The 14,678-nt window shown below is 43.7% G+C and overlaps 1 protein-coding gene across 2 annotated transcripts in view; it reads left to right on the plus strand.

The window, feature by feature from the left end:
* Window positions 1-14,678, plus strand: part of LOC306914200 (netrin receptor UNC5D-like) — a 594,918-nt gene that overhangs the window by 538,075 nt on the left and 42,165 nt on the right. The gene's annotated exons all lie outside the window — the stretch shown is intronic.

A 14,678-nucleotide genomic window follows, 5' to 3' on the forward strand; every position in this document is an offset into this window, starting at 1 on the left:
ATTATGATGAAGATGCCATGTTGATATACAGTACATCTCTGGATTATCTGGATGCTTTTTTATTCCCCTGCATCCAATACAATGTGCACCGCAGTATAACTTTGACTGTAACCCATTCTGACCTGAGATCAGATTCTAAAAATGTCTTCTACATCCTGACAGTTTTCTGAAAAAGCTATGTTTCTATGTCAGTCGTTCTTCGATTTTTCAAAAATAGCAGACCTACAAAGCTCGTAGCGCGCCACTCGGTGGCGCGCTATGAGCTTGTAGATCTGCTATTTTTCAATAGCTAAAGCATAACATAATGCTAACACCAAAAGGGGTTCCCGCCCAAATTGGGATAAATTCCAAACAACTCCCTGAAACAGCATCAAACAGTTTGTGAAGGTGAGAGCCATCTCCTTTTGCAGTATATCGTGAGGTTTATATGCACAATAAGATGCTGTTATTATCATATTTGAAGACAGTATATCCATAGTAGCTTACTGCTGTGGCCCAAAGAGGAGAGATGCATGCTGGGTATTCTTGCATGCATGCACATTGCACACTACCAGTTATATTACTATAGCTCTTTCATCTATTGCATATATACCGGTACACACCCACACGCATGCACGCACGCACGCACGCACGCACGCACGCACGCACGCATGCACGCACACAGTCACACAGTCACACAATTCAAATTGGCGTAGGCAGCAACACATCATAGATGGAGCCCTTCTCTCAGTTACGCTTACTGATGCAATTTTCTCCTTCCCGATACCGATTCCAATACCCATAACTTGTGTATTGGTTGATATAGCGAGTACGGATCTGATCCCAGTGTGTAATTTAAAAACAACCTAGGACAGTGGTTCTCCAAGTGGGGAACAAGGACTCTCTGCTGGGTTCCTTAATGGGGTTCCAAATGTCCCCTCGCAGGTCTGTAACGGACGGGTCCATTTTGTTTCATAACTCTCAGAGTTATGAGGGCGGGGGTCCTTGAAATTGAAATATGTTTCTAAAACGGTTAGTCCCAATACTTGATTCTGATTGGCTGGTTACCGTCACGTGACCGGTGTAAATTAATCCACACCTTCAATCACTTTCTATCATCCTGCAGCCTTGTAGACCAGGGGAGCACTTGATTGCCTTACACACGCTGGCCGTGCGGGCGTGTAAGCACCGCCCGCACTCATATGACTGTGAATGTGTGGCTCCAGGCAGCCCCGTAAAGACATCAAGCGCTATTCTCCCGTCACATAGCCTACTTGCCGAGCAAAACAAGGAAGTGATGTGGCTCGCTCTGGTGGCGCAAAGCGTAGCTACTTTTGTGAATTTAATAGTTTTATGAGGTTAATATTGCTATATGTTTGTAACCGTTTTAGAAAAGCAATAAGCCACTCGAGGCCCCAGCTTATCGGGTATTTTACAATGGCTGGGAGGGTAGAAGACCCTCGGCTGCGCGTCGGGTCTGCCTACGCCCCCAGCCATTGTAAAATACCCGGTAACCTGAGACCTCTCGTGGCTTATTGCTTTATTGAGAACCACTGATCTAGAAATAAATACAAATTCCATTCATTAAAGTGCAGCTTAGTTAGGAAAACAATAATGTAAACACTTTAAAAAACGTACGTTTGTGTATAAAACGGTCGAGCAACTGAAGCATTCGAAATGTGCCAATTATATATCTTCATGTGATTAATTCCGTGGTATCGGAATGGCATAGACTGGCATATACTCGCCGATACCAGCATTTTTAGGCAATAGAGGGATATGCGCGTGACATCATCATCAAACCAGGAAGTTATGCAGGAACACCTACTGAGTGGCAAAAAACTACTTTCTGGCCTTGACAGCCCATACATCCACACAGAAAAGTCATATCTGATTGCATTAAACAACATTAAACAATGTTAAACTCACTTTGCCTGTTGCTTTGCCACTCGATTTGCCACTCGATGTGCCATTCACTTTAAGCATGCGCATACCCTCTATATCGTCTGCTATTACCATGGTGGTATCGGAACAGCTAGATCTACTCTCAAGTTCAAGTTCAAAGAGTAAACAGTTCTTGTTTTCCAGAGATTTAGGCCAGATGCTATTTCCATGTTATTACATCCATCATCACACCCGCTGAGGGGGAAGGCAGTGTGATTGATACAGCACAGACACACAGCACACTCCATGGGATTAAATGACAACCTACTTTCTCTTTAACCCATTTGGGCCTGACGTCGAAATTTAAAAAAAAATCTTCTAAATTCTGAAATACCTCATGTTTCTGTATCAGTGGTGCTCGATATTTCATGTCAAGGACCCCAAAGATTATATGTAATTAGCCTCCGACTCCCCATCTGAAAATATGTTGTTCCAGGAACCCCCCCAGAAGCAAAGATTTGAGTTAAAAACGTCCAAATTTGCGACACATTTACATGGCTTTTCAAAAATAGCAGACCTACAAGCTCGTAGCGCGCCACTCGGTGGCGCGCTATGAGCTTGTAGATCTGCTATTTTTCAATAGCTAAATTATAACGATGTTTAAAACACCAAAAGGGGTTCCCGCCCAAAATGGGTTAACACACACTTGAGACTCTGCAGTGATGATCCTCCTCGCAGAGAAAGTATTATTTTTCTTTTTCTGTCTTTTTCCATTTCTTTCTTTTCTTCATCTCCTCCTTTGTGTCTCCGCCAGGCTGAAAGGCATGGCCGAGACTACGTGATTTGCACCCTGTCCGTCTGTCCGTGGTTCCGTCTGTGGTCAGCTAATCTACTGTATGGCACCGTTGGCGAAACTGTGTACCCACTCCTCGGATGCCAGAGCAGAACCTCTGCCTCCATTTTTTCACATGGGCCTGTATATATTTGTTGACAGTACTCCTACAGATTTTGTCCAAATATCACGCAAATCGGTGCACAGTATCTTTATAGTCATTATAGTCATATGCAATGTCAGAACAGGTCAGCTCCATATCTGGAGACCAAAGGGTGGCATCAGGGGCAGTATCTTGAGTGTACAGGGTTTGATGAGGGGACCAGGTAGGGCCGCTGGCCTTCATTTTCAGGTTTGATGGTGTCAGAATGACATATGGAGCGTGTGATGTCACAAGGCGTGCATGGACTGACGACCATATATGGAGATCTAAGGGTCTCCATGATGTCATGTGGTGTCACGAGGTGTGACCATAATTATACAACATACATTCTTTTCAGAAAACTCTTAGGATTTAGAACACAAATCTTCTCTTCTGGGGGTCCCAGCCCTAAACATTTTCAGATGGCGAGGTCCTCAGCATTTTGGGGGTCCGTAGCAGACCTATAGAGAACTATATACTGATTGGTTAAAGTGGTAGGAGCTGTAAGTAGAATTAAACATCCTCAAATTCAGTAGCTGTGCAGATCTGTGTATGATGACAATTATAGTTAGTAGATCAAGGATGTTGATTAAAGGATGAAGTTCTCTGATTAGAAGAATGTTCTGAATGTTTAAACGCAAATCTTCAAGATTTCTAATTCTGTCTGTCCATGATTATAATATGAGTAATTCCCTTTGTATCTTCAAACGGCTCATGTTGTAGCAAAACTGTATAGTCACTATAGGGTCATCAGAGGATTTTAGAGTGCTCTGAAATAAAAAGCTGTGACCCTTCCGGTGACACAAATACTGTAGATTTTACATGACCCTCCCCAAGTGAAAATAATTATTATCCACCCTCCCTGTTTGAATGTTATAAAACAGTATAAAATATAGCCGTATTGCCACAGGGGCAGCAGTGGAGATCGGTAGGTAGAGCGTCCTCAGAGTTGGCGTCGAAGTGTCCTTGAGCAAGACACTGAACCCCTAATTGCTCGCAATGAGCAGGTGCGGGTGCCTTGCATGGTTTCCCCCGCCATCGGATGTATGAATGTGTGTGGGAATGGGCGAACGTAATGCACAATCATTGTAAAGCGCCTTGGATAAAGGCAACTATATAAATGCACCATTTATTTATCATGCAAGAGTGTCGCACAAAAGTATAGTGAAAACAGCAGATCTTACAAGCCCCCAACGCGTTGCCATATAACGAGCATGTAGATTGGCTGTTTTCACATACAAGGTTTCCCCTCTTGACAGAGACGATATTTCAAATTCACAATGGGCCTCATGCGCCAACCGTTCTTAAGAAGTTCTTAAGAGGAAATTTGTTCTTAGACCCACTTAGGAAGTTTTTAAGAAGGTTTTGGGATCCCTCAATCTTTTCTTAGCTGTGATTTGTTCGTAGGTAAGAACAGAATCTACGCACACTGTGGAGCACTCTTAGGGTGCCTTTTTCGTTCTTAAGTGCAATCTGAAAACATAAAGGAAAAACAGCGCCATCTGCATGATGCTCAAAGTTTGGTCTGAGGACCTCAATGGGTCCTTGAGGAAGTTCCAGGCAGTCCACAGCAAAATATAATATGGAACATTTACCACTTTAATCCCATTTTATACTTTGAAAATAGTCAATCTACAAGCTCACAAACACGTCCCATTACTGCCCATTTTGAGCTTGTAGATCGGCTATTTTCGAAACATTTTGATAAATCTTCAAAACATTTCCCTAGCAGAAAATATTTTCATATGGGGGTCTGCAGAATGCATGTCAATTTGGGGGTCCTTGACATGAAAATGTTTGAGAACCACTGGTTTAGAGTTCACAACCCAACCCAACGCACCATACCCACCACATAACCCCCACCCCATGCACCCACCATCATCCCCCCCCCCCCCCCCCCAAGTTGACTATTGTGAGATAAATAATGAAATACATTCATGATTATTGAAAATATTGAAATATTGAAATATTGAAATGTTCTGTTCACTTCAGTACCTCCACAGTATTATTGGAGTCTGGTGTTCCACCATATTTAGACTTTAGTTTAGGTATTCTTGACTTCACTCAACTTTATTTCTATGTGTGAGGTCCTGTGATTTCTGTGTGCTGCAATCACACACAGGTGTGACTGCAGGCAAGGCCATGGAGTCATGCAAAACCACACCCACCTGGGTGAACACAGGTAGGAAAGTGAATTCCCAATGCCTTATATGGGATTGGTGGGGCGGTTCCCTATGGTAATTAGGATGTTAATTAGGATATGTGGGGCGTCTACCTATGATCATTTGAATGAACTGGCACACCCCTTCAAGTTAGGAGGATTTGGATTCATCATCATAAGAACATGCTTACGAACAATTCTGCCTACTTAAGAACGTTTCATGAATCTGACTGGACTTCTCTTAGGAATTCACTTAGGAAGAATGTAAGAGGAAAAGTTAGGAACTTATTGGCGCATGAGGCCCAATGTCTCTATTCGCATTATATCCTCCCTGGAGAAAACCACATACTGTAGCACTCTCACATTTTGGGACGATGTATCAAGTCTCTCTACAGACACTGAATAAGATATGAAACGATATGAAAGTGTTATTTGTCACCCGGTAGCTTTTCCTGAAAGTCTTCTGTAACCAAAGCACATAAGGGAGTGCTGGGTTTAACCCATTTTGGCCGGGAACCCCTTTTGGTGTTTTAAACATTATGTTATAATAGGCCTATCTCACAGCCCCCTTTCCACGCCCCCTTCTGGTAGCTAGTGGTGACATTTAACATTTACACGTTTTTTTCTCTGGAGAATCTAAGTACATTTCCTAATGTAAAAATGTGACAGACCAATATTATTATGAAGCAAACAAGATGGTAAATCAGCTCGAACAGATAGAACAAACCTTACCTTGAGAAAACAAAAGTTGTAGACTTCTTAAAGGACCACTTTTCAACTTCTCTTCCTATAATTGGTCCTAACTAATGTTCATGATAAAATACCACCATTTTTTCCTACTCAGTCTGTGTCTCATAGGAAGGCTGTGGGCAGTTCAGAAACCCGTCCACCAGTGACATCATCGGTGGTGAATCCAAGCTAATAGAAACGGCAGGCTTTCTTTTCCTGAAAAGTTGCAATGCAAAAGTTGAAGCCATCGTTCTCATGATAATAAAAATCTAAATATATTTTAAAACAAATCTTGTTTAAAAACAATCTGCCTAATGATGATGTCACTGGTGGACGGGTGTCCGAACTGTCCAAAGCCCTCCTATGAGACACAGACTGAGTAGGAAAAAATGGTGGAGTTTTATCATGAACATTAGTGAGGACCAATTATATGAAGAGATGTTGAAAAGTGGTGAAGTGGTCCTTTAAATGACCTCTGTTAACATGTAGTGTCTATGGAGTGACGTCACGCTATCACCACTAGCTCCGAAAGGGGGCGGGGAAATTCTGTGAGATAGGCCTATTTAGCTATTGAAAAATTGCAGATCTACAAGCTCATAGCGTGCCACACAGTGGCGCGCTACGAACTTGTAGGTCTGCTATTTTTGAAACATCGTTAAAATGTGCCTCAAATCTTTCAGAAAATTGTCATGATTTAGAAAACTTTTTTTTTTAAATTTCGACGTCAGGCCTGAATGGGATAAACATGGCAAATACAACAAGATTCCAGGGCATTAGGTACGGAGTGTTCTGGCAGCTTTTGATATTACTATTAGTAAGTAAACAACATCAGGAAGAAGCAGGACTCAACCATCAGGATTCGAACTCCATTGTTCTATTGTATATATGTCATCACACCAGAGAGAGACTAGTGTCTCCCTCCAGAGCTTCCCCCAGCACCCCCTACACATGTCCCACACATCTTTTATACTTTCAGCAGTGTACAGAGTTTCAGGAGTAACAAGAGATGGTCATTCCTTAAATGGACTCTATTCTATAGTTGACTCACACAGTTTGAAATAGGTTTACATGAGACGGAGGTCTTTAATGAGTTTGTCAGTGAAGAACAGGTGGTAATTAGATAGCCTGGCTAATAAGCCAGACTCAAATCACACTGTCGTGTGGTATTTGAGTCTGGAGATGCTGTGTATGGATCTTGTTTCCCGGGGGGCGGGTTCAAACATTTTCTCTTTGACGCAATTGGTCAGAGCTACTGTCAGTCAAAGGTCTCAAGCATTGAACGTCACTGTACCAAAGCCCGCCCATATTGCATACCGTGTCCCGATTGGCCACACCAGTTCTCTGGTGTAGGAAATGGGCGTACAATTGAGCCTCTCCAGACCGCAATCCGCCGGCAGGCTGATTCGGTCTGGCTTATTAGCCAGGCTAGTAATTAGAGTGTTAAGTATCATCTACTAGTAGGCTACATTAAATGAATCAATACCATAGTGTTTATATGCATTTTCGCCACCACAGGAGTGGTCCAGCCCAGCCACAGACAATACGTTAACAGCCCATGAAGATTGTTTTGCTGTCTGTACTTTAGGGACTGCAGCTCTCATAACTCACTGAAGTAGAGGCATTTTTCATGCGATGAAAGATTGTTCTCCATTGTGGCAAAATTGGCAGTGCAGGCCTCCATTCTCCACCTTCAGAGTAAAAAGCACGTGTTGTACCGCCACCAATTTCTGACTCAACAATTTACTTTTTTTGTTCTCACTTCTTGCACGTGTGCCTAACTTTTTTTCTTCTTTTTTTTATATAAGTCACTGTAGAAACACTTTGTAATAGTTTGGTACAGTTGGTTGTCGTCTCGTGCTTTCATGTTTTTGTTTTTTTCTCCTGAAATCTGCCACGTGTGCGATATAGTCCCCATGACTCAGGAACTGGTGAAGGACGAGAGTTTGAGAACAGAGAGACCATTGCCTTGGAGAACGGTCTTTCATCATTTGGAAAAACCTCTTTCACTTCAGTGAATATTATGAAACGATATTAACCCATTTTGGCCTGATCTCGAAATTTAAAAAAATGTATTCTAAATCCTCCAGTTTTCTGAAATAAATATTTTCACGATTTTTCAAAAATAGCAGACCTACAAGCTCGTAGCGCGCCACTCGGTGGCGCGCTATGAGCTTGTAGATCTGCTATTTTTCAATAGCTAAAGCATAACATAATGCTAACACCAAAAGGGGTTCCCGCCCAAAATGGTTTAAACTCAGTCCAAACTCCATAGAGGTTGTTTTGTTTGTCTGCACTTCAGTGACTAACAGTCTTTGACAGGACGATCAGTGGAACACAGACACACTCAGCACAGCCCTCTGTGGGGGATCAGTCTTACTTAGGAAGGCATTTTGTTGACAAAGAATCTCCTCCTGGAAATGCCATGATGGAGAGTGACAGAAGGAGAGATAGAGATGGACGGATGGAAGGAGAATATAGTGAAAGAAAAAGGAGGAGGGGAGAGGAGGATGGGACAGAGGGGATGACACCTGCACAGTGCACATGTACTGTGCACGCGCACGCACAGACAGACACACACACACACACACACACGTGCACACACGCACAGAGGAAGTTGGGACAAAGACGATGATGATCTGTGCCTGGAGAATTCAACAGAAAGGCTGATACCCAGAGATGGAGAGATAAGAGGAAGAGTGGTGAGGTATAAGAGGAAGGACAGAGTAGAGGAGGAGATCTGCTTTGAAGGGCAAGGGGCTGCCGTGGAGGAAGTACTCAAAATTCTTAATCAGATTCTAAAAATGTCTTCTACATCCTGACAGTTTACTGAAAAAGCTATGTTTCTATGTCAGTCGTTCTTCGAATTTTCAAAAATAGCAGACCTACAAGCTCGTAGCGCGCCACTCGGTGGCGCGCTACGAGCTTGTAGATCTGCTATTTTTCAATAGCTAAAGCATAACATAATGCTAACACCAAAAGGGGTTCCCGCCCAAAATGGGTTAAGTCAATAATGCAATGATACAAAAGTATTCAAAGTAAAGTTTTCTAATAATTGTATAAGGTGCATATTTGCCTCTGAGATCTAGTGGAGTAGAAACAAAAAGAGTAGGCTATGGCAAATTGGAAAAATCCTCAAGATTCTAGGACTATACTTGTTATTTTCCATCACGGGAGGAGGAGAGGAGAGGAGAGGAGGGGAGGGGAGGGGAGAGGAGGGGAGGGGAGAGGAGAGGAGAGGAGGGGAGGGGGAGGGGAGGGGAGAGGAGAGGAGAGGAGAGGAGAGGAGAGGAGAGGAGAGGAGAGGAGAGGAGAGGAGAGGAGAGGAGAGGAGAGGAGGCGCAGGGAAAACGATACACAAAGAGGAACTGGCATATAGAGACATATAGTGTATCTAATCCCACAGCGTCTCTGATGAGGAGATAGTGTCGGTGAGAAAGTGAAGAGAAGAGAGTGAACAGAAAGCAGAGGTTGTCCACCCTGCCGATACTCTGACAGAAAGCTTTAGTAACAGTAACGATGGAAGTTGGAGATCCATGCCCCACCCGGCTATACAATACCCATTGTACCCGCGGCTGTGGCTCAGGAGGTAGAGCAGGTCGTCCAATGATCCCTGGGTCGGCGGTTCGAATCCCGGCTCCTCCTGTCCACATGTCGAAGTGTCCTTGGGCAAGACACTGAACCCTACACTGCCTCCAATGAGTCGGTCGGTGTGTGAGCTCGCCACCATTGGTGTGTGAATGTGGGAAGTGAGGACGCTGGCGTCGACTGTTCGCCGCTTCACCTCCCAATGTATGAATGAATGAACCATTGTAAAGCGCTTTGAGCACTTGGAAAAACGCTATAAAAATGCAATTCATTATTATTACCCGTGTCGTAGTACCCGTATCCACCCATCTGTCTGTCCCTTTTATGCCCATATATGGAGATTTTTGTATCTGTCTCTCTGTGTCCCTTTAAATTATTCCTATATATGGAGTTCTGTGTCAGGCACGCCCACATACGGAGTGTTGTGATGTCAGAACAGGCCAGCTCCATATATGGAGCCTGGTGGGCAGGGGCCCTGTCCAGAGCCCCGCTCCTTTCGTGGCGGTTCTGGACAACCGTGGGTACGACCGACTCGACACCGGGAACTGCACTGCACTCCCTGTGGGGGATGGAACGCGTACAGTCTGTGGAATTTGAAGCCGGTGAGGCGAACGGTTCTCAAGTGTGGATTACAGACGTACCGACGTACAGAGACGTGGTACATTTACAGATAGATATACTGTCGGTAATGTATGTCTTGTAATAATCTAAATCTATAACCCATTTTGGGCGGGAAGTGGGAACCCCTTTTGGTGTAAGCATCATGTTATGCTTTAGCTATTGAAAAATAGCAGATCTACAAGCTCATAGCGCGCCACCGAGTGGCGCGCTACGAGCTTGTAGGTCTGCTATTTTTGAAAAGTGGAAGAACGACTGACACAGAAACATAGCTTTTTCGGAAAACTGTCAGGATGTAGAAGACATTTTTAGAATCTGATCTCAGGTCAAAATGGGTTAAAGTACTTAGTTCCTTGTTTCCACCCCTGGGAGGAGCACCGTGTCCCACTTGTCTCGCAGCGTACGTCAGTCAGTGTCTGCTGGCCCTCAGCCAAATCCTCACCCGTTCCCACGTGCCGTACCGCCCGCTAACAATGTCACATCACACAAACATCCCCCTCCCCGAAGCTTCGTTCACATCCGACAGACGCTTCCCTCATGCTATATCCATCCACCATGCATCCAACGCACAGCAGCGCACCACCATGCATGTCTGCCTCGTGTGTAGACGGCTGTCTGCCTTAACCAAATGCCATCATCCTGACAATCCCGGCCCACCACCACCATCATACTGACAATCCCCCCCACCCCCCCCCCCCCCCCCCCCCCCCGGTTCAGTATGACAAGAAGAGACGCCCGTGCTATAGGCTGCCTGGATCACACAGCCACTTATGGCTCTGGCACAACCCGCTGGCATCCCTGAGGCGTTCCAACCATAGACATAGATATGAGGCTCTGGGGCGTCTGTACTCAAATGAGGGAAGCTTCCGCGTGACCGCATCGGTGATTCACAGAAGCCTCCGTGTGCGTCACAGAACGGACGTTCGGTATGACAATCAGAGGCAATGTTTGTTTTCTCATGCCAATAGAGGGTATGCGCATGCTTAAAGTGAATTGCACATCGAGTGGCAAATCGAGTGGCAAAGCAACATGCAAAGTGAGTTTAACATTGTTTAATGTTGTTTAATGCAATCAGATAGGACTTTTCTGTGTGGATGTATGGGCTGTCAAGGCCTGAAAGTAGTTTTTGCCACTCAGTAGGCGTTCCCGCATAACTTCTGGGTTTGATGATGATGTCACGCGCATACCCTCTATAAAGCTCCTTTGGATTGAATTGATAAGTAGCGGAAAAGACGCGCTGTGACTTCTGCCTTAAGGTGGCCTTACACTAGCCGATTTTTTTCAATCTGAAATCTGATAGCACCACACACTACAGGATAATCGGAAGCGGGGCAGAGCAAATATCAAACATTCTTGATGTTGATTGGGCCGATCGCGCTTTGAGCGGTCGGGCACCCCCCGAGCGTCAACAATGCCCGATTATCGGCTAGTGTAAGGCCACCTTTACAGTGCGATACACGGTCGCTCCAATGAACTGCAGCGACCGATGCCACTCCAAACGTGTCCAACCTAGGCATCTATAGGATTTATATCTATGAGGTAAAAGTTTCAGCACTTGCGCAGGAAACTGGGTTCAAATCCAGGGTAGAAGAGGAAAGTTACAAACTGTATAGTGCTGCATTAATGTCTGACCAGCTGGCCACCTGGGCCTGGGCTGGTCAGACAGCTGGTTTGCATAATGTATGAACCATTATAAAAAAAGAGGCATACAGTATGTGTACAGTTGGAGGCCATCAATATTGTCCTTCTTTTTGCTGAGGTTTGCGTGATCTGCGCAAAAGGACAGTTAACCCATTTTGGGCGGGAACCCCTTTGGTGTTTTAAACATTGTTATAATTTAGCTATTGAAAAATAGCAGATCTACAAGCTCATAGCGCGCCACCGAGTGGCGCGCTACGAGCTTGTAGGTCTGCTATTTTTGAAAAATCGTGAAAATATTTATTTCAGAAAACTGGAGGATTTAGAAGGATTTTTTAAAATTTTGAGGTCAGGCCTAAATGGGTCAAATGATAAGGGACAATATCGGTGGCACCCAACTGTAAGTAAGTGTTGTGTATTCTGTCACATATACGTATATACAGTAGACTTAACCACTTAAAGGACCACTTCACCACTTTTCAACCTATCTTCATATAATAGGTCCTCACTAATAATCATGATAAAATGGCACGATTTTTTTCTACTCAGTCTGTGTCTCATAGGAGGGCCGTGGGCAGTTTAGAAACCGTCTTCCAGTGACATCATCATTAGGCAGATTTTTTTTTAACAACATTATTTTACAAAAATGTTTAGATTTTCATTATCGTGAGAACGATGGCTTCCATTTTCGCATTGCAACTTTTCAGGACTAGTAAGCCTGCAGTTTCTATTAGCTTGTATTCCCCATCGATGATGTCACTGGAAGACGGTTTCTGAACTCCCCAATGCCCTCCTATGAGACACAGACTGAGTAGAAAAGAATTGCACAATTTTTTCATGATTATTTGTGAGGACCTACTATAGGAAGATAGGTTGAAAAGTGGTGAAGTGGTCCTTTAAACCGTATATGCTGTTGACCGGAATCTCCCAGGGCTCCATATGACTCGTTCTTTCCCTCTTCAGCGGTGGTCAGTGGTCCGGGGACCACGTGGTCCTTGAGGGGGTTCCAGGTGGTCCCCAGCTAAATGATGGAGAGTTGGTAACCAAATGAACCCTATACCTTTAACCCATTTAGGCCTGACGTTGAAATTTAAAAAAAATGTCCTTATGTTTCTGTATCAGTGGTGCTCAAAAGATTTGAGGCACATTTTCACGATTTAAAAAAAATAGCAGACCTACAAGCTCATAGCGCGGCACTCGGTGCCGTGCTATGAGCTTGTAGATCTGCTATTTTTCAATAGCTATAGCATAACAAAATGCTTAAAACACCAAAAAGGGTTCCCGCCCAAAATGGGTTAAACTCTTGAAAGTGTCAAATGAAACCACCTTCATTACTTAATTTGCAAGATGTCTACGCATTTTAGACAATGTAGGCCTAATGGTGTATTATTTTTTATGTTATATATTATGTAATCTGCTCGTAAGGATCTGGAGTGTCAGTTTGGTATTCAATTGATCATTGTTTGCAAACCGTCATGTCGGTTTATTGTAATTGTTCATGTAAACTGTAAAAAGTGTCCTGTGAGTCCATATGGGCGGGGCTTCTTCGGAAGCATGACACTTAAATAAAGAATCAATCAATCAATCAATCAAATGTAGAAGAATTGTTTTTTTTTTAACGTTTGCCTGTTAATCCCTCCTATGGTACCACATCAATACAGCATGGAATTATGGACAAAATCTTATCCGACGACAACTAAACAAGTATTGGGTCTGAGAAGCTAAATGGTGGTCCGTGGCGCAAATGGAAAAATAAATAATGGATCTTGATCTTGGGTTTGAAAACCACTGAGATCTAGGGAATTTGTAAACAGCCGAGTAATAAGAGGGATAATGTCAACTGAGCTTATAAATAAAGCCCTTAAAAGCATGACCTTCATGTTGCTGCGTATTGTCTATAATGATGACACACACTGTGCCTTAACCCATTCTGGGCGGGAACCCCTTTTGGTGTTAGCATTATGTTATGCTTTAGCTATTGAAAAATAGCAGACCTACAAGCTCATAGCGCACCACCGAGTGGCGCGCTACGAGCTTGTAGGTCTGCTATTTTTGAAAAATCGAAGAACGACTGACATAGAAACATGGCTTTTTCAGAAAACTGTCAGGATGTAGAAGACGTTTTTAGAATCTGATCTCAGCCAGACCGAAACAGCCGTTGGCAAAAAAAAAATGCCTGCCGGCGGATTACGGTCTGGAGAGGCTCAATTGTACGCCCATTTCCTACACCAGAGAACTGGTGTGGCCAATCGGGACACGGTATGCAATATGGGCGGGCTTTGGTACAGTGACATTCAATGCTTGAGATCTTTGACTGACAGTAGCTCTGACCAATTGCGTCAAAGAGAAAATGTTTGAACCCGACCCCCGGGAAACAAGATCCATACACAGCATCTCCAGACTCAAATACCACACGACAGTGTGATTTGAGTCTGGCTTATTAGCCAGGCTACGTTCACACCAACACCAATCACTTCATAATTATCACATCTAAATATGACTTCTTCTAGCTCTAACCGAAGCTCTGATGATGGCGTCGTCGCCACAATCACAGCGATAACGACAGTAGGGGGAACGATGTCACTGGGATCACTCAGAAGGATCTGATGAACACTGACAATCACACTCCATTTCAATTTAAAGGGAGATATTATTGTTCAACCACAAAACTGAGTGACAGCATGTTATGGTTCATCAGTGTGGATGATGACATCATTATTGTTATAGGACGGCCCTTTAACCCATTCTGGGCGGGAACCCCTTTTGGTGTTAGCATTATGTTATGCTTTAGCTATTGAAAAATAGCAGATCTACAAGCTCGTAGCGCTGTAGGTCTGCTATTTTTGAAAAATCGAAGAACGACTGACATAGAAACATAGCTTTTTCAGAAAACTGTCAGGATGTAGAAGACGTTTTTAGATCTCAGGTCAAAATGGGTTAATCTACTAAAGGAGTAGTTCACAAAATAAAGTTACACACACCATGAAGCCCTGCATTCAAGAGCACGATTTTGTTTTTGTTTTGCATTCCCGAGCCAATAATTTGATGACTGGCCAGTCCCAGACGGCACGACACATGCACGTTATGAGTATAATTTTATCACCATAGAT

The sequence above is a fragment of the Electrona antarctica genome (genome assembly GCF_951216825.1).
Source record: "Electrona antarctica genome assembly, chromosome: 21".
NCBI classification, from domain to species: Eukaryota; Metazoa; Chordata; class Actinopteri; order Myctophiformes; family Myctophidae; genus Electrona; species Electrona antarctica.